Raw genomic sequence first — 8,849 nt, forward strand, 5'->3', positions numbered from 1 at the left:
TATTTTGACAACAAGGAGATTCCAGGGAATTGCAGACCCCAGTCGAACTTATGTAATTTTCCCCTTAAGCGGTAGGCGAAAGGTAATTCTGTCGCGGCAATACGTGATCTGTGATTTGCACAGCTTACGGCAGGTTTAAAGGTGTTTTACATCAAAACACTACACAAAGACATACCTAAGTCTCAAGTGTAAATATTTTCACAGTTGAGGAAAATAACTCATTTTGTTTAATATTGAATAATTTGAATTAAAGTAAGCGAACTCCTTTGCTTTAATTTCAAATTGAACTTTACTGCTCTCTGCTGCCAAAAGTGTCTAATATTTCTAGCTAACCTAGTGATTTTTGACAAAGTTACAAGGACGCAAAGCTAAATCCGTGTATTACACGTTTAAGCAAAAAACAACAAACGACAACAAACAAGTACAAAAATAAAAGGGCCTCAAAAACATATTTTCTCACAATTCATACAAAAGTTCGAGCTGAAAAGCTTCTTTTGCCTCATGAGAACAAAATTCACCGATTTGGCAAAATTCCTCGACCTTGACCTTGAATAGCATGACCTTGACTCAAGGCAGGAAAAGTGCGTCACAGGTGAGTCCGGTGACGTCAACACCTACGTCATTTCCCTTCTGGTACTGCTTGCCGTCGCAGCAGAAAAAGCTGGTTCCATCGATGCAACCTTCCCCACAACAGATCGCCTTCTCCTTGGGGACACCATTCAGGGCGCGGGGAACCCCCTGGCAGCACTTGGACACATCAGGGTCCATAGTGGTTGTTCCTGGGGTGCATACGGGGTTATTTGGGGTCCATAGGGGGAATTCGCGGATGTAGGGTGGTATACGGGGGAACAGGGCAGTATTTTAGGAAACAGGGGGTTATTTGGGGGCACAGGGGGTACAAGGGGTTATTTGGGGACACAGGGCGGTTATTTGGGGCCATAGGGGGGTATTAGGGGTCACAGGGGGTTATTTAGGGGCATAGGGGGGTATTTAGAGTCACAGGGGTTATTTTGGGTCACAGGGGGTTATTTGGGGCCACAGGGGGTTATTTGGGGGCACAGGGGGTTATTTTGGGTCACAGGCGTTATCAAAATTTTAGGAGTGGGACTAGGATTTGTTAAACATTCTGGCGCTTTAAAAGTTTTATGTTTTTTTTGTAGATTTGATAAATACCAGAAATTTTACAAGGTCACTAAAGGTGCATTGTCATCTTTGAATAGAGGATTGGAGAGCCACTTTAATGGAAACTTGATTGCTTGTACTTGTTGCATTGCTTCATCTTGCAGAAACAACATTTGACTTGCTAACAGTCGCTGATACTGCGTTTTGCCGCCTATGCGTGCTAATGAAGTGCGATATTCGACCCTACATTGGTAATATACCTAAACATTTTAACTATCACAGCACTTGATTAATGAAGCTTATAAGAAGTGTGTGATTGTTTATAACAATCCTTAATTGGCTCGTTTAATTCATAATGTTTTTCTAAGGCCGAATTTGATCGGCTTTATCTGAATGGCACAAGTCAATAACAGAATCTCCAACCATTCATGAATGCCAATTTCCCCATAATTATGTCAAAAAAACGTTTACAACACCTAAAATTTTTTGTAAAAATCTATAAAAAGCAATTACACCGCATACCACATTACTTCGTGTCCAAATTTTCTTTTCAGTAAAAATCTTTTTAAAAACGCTATCGACAACTTCCGCTCATTTTACCCTATTTTAAAATGTTTAAAAAAACGTTTACCACACCAAAACACTTTTGTTTAAAATCATAAAAAATAATAACACCGCATACCACAGCACTGCGTGTTGTTCCCGACGATTTTGTTCTCTGTTCCGTCACAACAGAGCGTGTCAGTTGAATTGATGGCGCTTCCGTTGCAACATCCGGTGCTTTCCCCGTACCAGAGGTCGATCGGGTTGCCATCGCAACAGGTGTACCCGGTTGTGTTGATGACGAAATTACCACAACACGTGGCACGGTCCCACTCGAGCCCAGCTGTGACATGTAAACTTGGTCATTACGGGTTGTTGTACGAGTGAGGTTATCACTTTAAGCCTTAGGTTTGACTTTAGCAAGTTCACACCCTTCTAACTTAGTCAATTTTCCCTAAAAATTGACTGGTGTTTACTGAATCCCCATTTAAAGCAATGTGTTGCCAACATCTTATAAAATATGGATTGTGTCAGACAGACGCCCCCTGCAAGACACATTCGTCTACGTTATCCTATGTACATGTTACGCCAATATGGCTTTCAACAGTCCCGGAACTTCCAAATCTCTTTAAACTCGACAATAGTTACTGAGAAGTGGATTGTTGACCTGTGTCCAAAATAAACTCAGTATGTTCTTGATAAATCGTTTCTGAAAAAGGTGTTGTTTTGCTACGATCTCCATGGTTTCAATAAAGTTTGACGAAATTTGTTTTTCAGATGTTGCCAATTTTTAACGTTCTTAAACCAGTAAAGGGCTACTAAAAATGGTTTTATGTTTTAACTCTAGTGATTCCCATAGAATTTAACGACAAGTGTTTTACACGATAATTATTGTTAAAGCAACATTTTAATTATTACAACACCCGCGAATATTTTTCTCACCGAGATCCACGATTTGTCTGTTGCAGCACAAAGAGTTCATGTAATCGAAGACAAGGAGTGAAGTGTCGATGGAGAAGTCCCCACAGCATCGTGTGTTGTGGCTGACCATGATACTGCCCTGCAACATAAATATAAAAAACTTGATATAAATCCGTTGTTGTTAATAAGATCAACGACGTTCTTATCGGACTGCTCTATCGCGACACTCTATAGTTGATTTGATTATTAAGTAAAACTGCGTTTATTTGAAAACCAGCTAAAACCGTAATTCCACCGTTCAAAAGAATAATTCAATTAATATTGTGTTCAAGCAATATTTTATTTTAATTTGGAAGTATTAATATTTTATGTATGTTATAGACCTAATGCTAATTTTCAGTCTAAGTTTAAAAAAAATACTATTTTCTTTACAAACAAGCAATATTAAAGTACTGCTTTATTAAGAGTATTTCACCTTTTAGTAATATGAAAGACCTATTTTAATTTTCAATCTAACTTCCAAAACGATTACTATTTTTCTAATGAAAAGGCAATAAAGGGGGATACGTGTTAACCACACGAGGTAATTATTGTAAACAAGAAATATTTAAGCTTTGTTTAAGATTGTTTCATCTTCTAAGTGATGTAATAGACCTAATGCCATTCTTCTGCCTAGGTTAAAAAAATTGCTATTTTAATAATAAAAAGAATGAATCAAATAGTATTACTTTGAACGTATAGTAGGTAATATACCAACTTACATCTACAGCCACAGTCTCTGGGTTGCTGAATATGGTTGACCCGCAGCAAGTCTGTGTGTAAGCATCGAATGTCTCGTTCACACAACATGAAGGGTTGGTGAAGCTGGCAGCCTGGTCCTGTGAATATTCGGCGTTATTTGGGGAAAGAAAGTAGATAAAAGCCTACAACGAGGAGGGAAGTTGAAAGAGTTAATAGAATGCGGATGATTTCATTGGCGGATCAGAGCCACGCACGAAATAATGTTAAAATTGGTATTTATGTAATGACTTTGTTCATCTTGGATGTATTTATTTTACATTTATATTTTAATATTTTAATTTTTTACTATTTATTTGTACAGACAAACTGATGATGCCATTTATAGGCGAAATGCATATTTGTATTAAAGTTTTACACCTTGCTGACTGATTTTTGTTCGGAGCGGTGCGCTTCTCAAGCTTTTATGTAATGACATTACGAAATAAAATATTGTGAGGTATACAGCAATAGAAATTTACTCATTTTTGATAAAGGCGTACACCAAAGCCAATGTATTTATTAGTTTTTTAGAAAAAAATATTATCTGCTTTTTCTCGTAACAACGCTTTGGGATGCTAATGTCAGGGTTTAATATCATTTGTGTGTGACAATAGCGTTCTTTAAGGGAAAAAATGTCATTTTTTTCTTTTTTCAACTTACACTGACGATTCCGCCGCAGCATATTTGTGTGTCACGTGAGTAAGCTTGGTCTCCACAACAACTGTCGCCCAGCTGCGGTGAAAATAAAATAAAATTGATGTAAGAAAATGTAACTGCAATAAGAGGAATGTGTTTGAGTAATATAAAGTTTAAATAAAAGTTTACGTTAATGTGCCACTAACAGGTTAGTGCTTTAAAGTTGTTGACATTGCTTGTCATTCTACCATTTTGCTCTGTATAATGTAAATTGTAAAACCATAACATTAAACTTCACAGCTTTTTAACAAACGCGTAGAGATAAGAGACAGATAAATTACATAGCAGTTTTAAAATAAAACAAAGAACAACTTAAGTAAACTGACCGAAACATTTCCCCCGCAACAAACTGAATCCAAGTTCGAGTAAGGAACTTCGTTGCAGCAACTTCCACCAGAGGTCGCTGTGTCGTACACCGTTGATCCGCAACAAATCTCGGTTGTCTTAAACATTTAGTAACAGATTTGCTGGTGTTTTAGGACTGGTTATTTGCGCGTGTCCTTTTAAATATTAAAGTTATACCACGGAGGAAAAACTTTTAACTTAAAACTTTCTGAAAAAAGGTAAAACTTCGCGGCAAAATATTTTTGAAAATAGTTTAATTTACTTTTATTCCTGTGTAAAATACTTTTATTGTCCCCTCATTAAACAAAATTATGAAATTGTTGACTTGATAAATACAGCAAGTTTTTAATTAGTTGAAAAGTTTTCACAGATATGCTTCATCGCGTCAAATATACCCGAATTAAATAAAGCTGAAAGTTGATAAATTAAATAATTTTCAGGAACCTAAGTGTAATTTAGTGGCCGGTTTAGGGCCCTGAGATTTAAATTAGTTGACAAGTTTTCCACAAATATGTTTCACGTCAGATAAACCCCAAAGTTTAAATCTCGAAAAATACCAGGATAAGACATTTGTTAACAATACTGTATTTTACACAAACGTGTTTTATCAATCCGAATAAAGATCTCAATAACCCACTATATTTTCGCTACAAAGTACTTGAATATTCCACTCACATTAGCTGTTCTGTCCTGTACAATCCCCCCGCAACAGATCTTAGTTGCAGCATCGAACACGGAAGTACTTCCATCAACCAATAAGCAGCAAGCAACATCTGCACCCAACTGTGAAGCGTCACGTGGTACGATCACGTCATTGCAACAAACCTAAGAAGAGAGGGAATGTTAAACTACAACAACATCGATATTTCAAATGTTTGTTTCGAATTTATTTTATTATTATTATAATAAGAAATGTAGGGCTTACATGTAGGAAATTCAAGACACTTCTTGGAATTTTTTAAAATGGTCATGATTTATCTCCAGAAATATTTAAAAAAATAAAATACAGATAATAAAAAAACAATAGTAAAATTTCTATGAAGCCACCATAACAGCATCACCAATTCATAAGCGAATACAAATCTTGGCTACACAATACAGGGATCTGTTATGCAACTTGAAATTGAATGTCTAGAGCTAATTATGTCGAGTAAGTCCACATCAATTTTAAAAGACGTGTGACACGCAGTAACTGATGATAATCCAAGTGCTTATCAAAAATGATGTCGATGTACATTTGGCGTTCATACTCATTTTCAACAAAAAAAAAAACGATTTAAAAAAAAATGTCTAAAAATATTTTTGTAGTGGACACAAAAAAGCATAAAAATTTTAAACCAGGCACAAAATACGTGAAAAAACACTATAACAAGAAAACCATCTCCAATTGACAAGCGAAAAAAAATGTATTTAAAATATCTAACTTAAAGGGCACAAAATTTAAACCTACCTCGGTCGCCAAATCTGTGACATTCTTGCCGCAACATTCCTGTGTTGAGAGATCGAAGGCCACACCGTTGCAACACCCCTCTATCTGGTTGTTGAAGGGGGCCTTTGCGCCGGCCTCCCCTCTACAACAGCTGGTGTTGGTCTGGGGGGCTGGGAACACTTGGCCATCGTGGCAAGGACACGACGCCACCCTGCGGTCAAAGGAGATGCCGCCGCAGCAAGAAGTGTAAGCCGTGTCCTCTGTGGGAGATAGGAGTTAGTATTCAGGAGGATACAAGTTAAAATTATCAATATTAGTTTTTGTGACGCCATTAAAGGTGGAGTGTTAATTTTAAGAATTACTGCGAAATTTCTATGTTTATTATTGATTTTTTTGCCATTTGGAAGCTTTATTATTATAAGTCGTAAATTAGAAATTGTTTAGTATTGCTACATAAATCATGCTCTTATAGGTCAAGTGTATCGTGTTTTTTATGATCGGAGAACATCTTGGCCGGATTGCTCAGTCTTGCTTGAACTGTTGTCATTAAAATACTACACATAATACTTGGTATCTGCTTGTTCGCGATTTGTTTGTGTGATAACAAGGATAAAGTTGGTAAGTCGATTATTTAAATATATTTGTGTGTCAACAAAACAAACAAGTAAGTTTTTATGGACAAACAACCGGAAAACATACAGATTCTGATTGAACATCAATGATAAAGGCTAAACTACAGAAATTAGTAAGTTTGTAACAAACTGATTGTAGGTTTCCTTAGTTCTGTACTTAGTTTAATCTTTTCTATATTATTAGATTGCCTCTGGTTTAATAAAGGTTTGCCAACTTACGAGCAAATTGTACTTTTCCGTCACAGCACATCTCAGTGGTTGAGGAGAATAGAGCGGGTCTGTCCATGTAACTCTGGCAGCAACTTTGGTCACCCATGACGTCACGAGTGAACTGCTCGCTTCCGCAACAGAACGCGTTCTGTAAGTAAAGTAAGGTTTGAAGCTGGGATAATTGTAAGAAGATTAGAAGAAACTCAACTTGTCGAATACAAAAAAGTCTTGGTTCAAAAACCTAGTAGAACTAGATTAGGATGCTGCTTGTTTTAGACTGCTTAGTGCAGTGGTTCTCAACCGGGTTGCCGCGGCACTCTTGGGTGCATTTTTTTAACGATCAAGGGTGCCGAGAGATATTTCAAATTCTTAAGGAATCCGATTTTAGATCTATTGGTAAGCTTCTTGATACAAGTGGCATTTCAGTTAACCACTCAAAAATACGAGCAAGGGTGCCGCGAACTATTTATATTTTCTGTACGGTGTCGCAAGTCAAAAAAATGCGAAAAACCTCGTATAAAAAAACTCCAAAAAGATAGCTTAGCAGTTTCAAAATCCACGACAAAAACAACTATTAAAATTCACTCACTTTTTCTTACCGACATAACAAGTTATATAGAAAATTGTATATATATAACAAAAAGTTATATATAGAAATCGCTTTTCTGGTGTAATCGAAGTTATAAACCGAACAGCGGTTTCTATCTTTCGATATGTTGCCTGGTGGAGGTAACTGTATTTGTAACTATTAAGTATGTTTCTAAATTAAAGCTTTTTACCTGTGATTTGTTGTTGACGGAAAACTCATTCCCGTAATGCCACGCGCAGCAGCTTTCCGTTTCCGTATTGTAGGGAGCGCCAACCTTTTCCGTTCCGCAACATTCCAGGAATGAGTCGCGATCGTGGATTGTACTTCCTGAGGAACAAGTTTAAACGTTAATTATGGAAAAACCGGAGTGGGTCAAGTGTATTCTTTCACACAAACTTTAAACATATATTTTCCACGGTTTGTAAAATAAACAAATCAACGATATTTGAGCTTTAACGTTTGTTAAAATTGTAAGAATTTAAAAACTTTTTGGACTACAATTTATTTCCTAAACTGTGAACTTTAATATTATGTTTAAAAGTAATATTATGTCATGTTTGATTAAACCATTATGTTTTAAGTTTGTTTAAGTTCTTAAAATTTTTGACGAGAATTTATTCCTAAAACCATAAAAAAGTGCATTAGTGTCGCACAAATGTAAATATATATTTTCCAAGGTAGTATTACAATTTCACAATTTAGAATTTTTTACTGGGATTTAGTGTTAAAACTGCTGCGTTTTGATAAAGTAATATTATGTTAATGTTTTATTAAACCACTAAAAGCTCACCGCAGCACATTTGAGCACATCCATCGTAATCCCTCAGCTCCCAACTTCCATCAGCGATCGTAACGTTACAAGATCGAATCCCACGCTTACACCTGGCGCATTCTGATTGGCTCACAGCGACCAATAGGACGAAAGCAACGGCACAAATGAAAGACTTCATGGTTTTCTGGAATAAAATTTTAAAATTATAAAACATTTTTTTGATGAATTTGGATGGCAGAATAAAACAATGTTTATACAGCCGTTAACGTTGACATGAGCAAAGTGGTATTTAAATAATCACAAATTGTTTATTTCTTGCGGCTTTTTTGATTTCTAGCTTATTTCCTAAATGTCTAGATCGGACGGAAGGTCGAAGTAAAAACAAAAAACAAAAATGTCTGCATTGTTTCTCTTAACTCTCAACACCGTTCCAAGTACAATAAAAGTACCCCCTAATTGCATACTTCGAACATATTTTAAGTTGTTGTAAACATTAAAGTTTCGCAGAAAGCAAATTTACCTCAAGTTTTTGCGATTCCGAAATCAGAAACTCTGTCAAACCCCGAACAATTTCAGCTTTTATACTCAACTTTCAACCTGAACTTCTTCAGTTCTCAAAGTCAAGGCGCAATCTAAAAACTCGGGTGTGACGAAACAAGAGCTCGTGTTTACGTAACAATCGGCGTCGGGCGTCGGACGTTGTGCAGTAAAATAGAGAGGTGACTTTCTAAATGAGCGCAACCCAACACAGACACGTACCAGGGGGTGGAAGCTAATCCAATAACAACGTGTTTAGAGACAAACGTTAAG

At 36.5% G+C, this 8,849-nt stretch overlaps 1 pseudogene; it reads right to left on the bottom strand.

The window, feature by feature from the left end:
• Positions 1-567: 567 nt before the first annotated feature.
• On the bottom strand, positions 568-8,148 carry LOC146131758 (uncharacterized; annotated as a pseudogene).
• Between the last annotated feature and the right edge of the window lie 701 nt (positions 8,149-8,849).

This window comes from Ascidiella aspersa, chromosome 9 (assembly GCF_963924565.1).
Source record: "Ascidiella aspersa chromosome 9, kaAscAspe10.2, whole genome shotgun sequence".
In the NCBI taxonomy this organism is placed as follows: Eukaryota; Metazoa; Chordata; class Ascidiacea; order Phlebobranchia; family Ascidiidae; genus Ascidiella; species Ascidiella aspersa.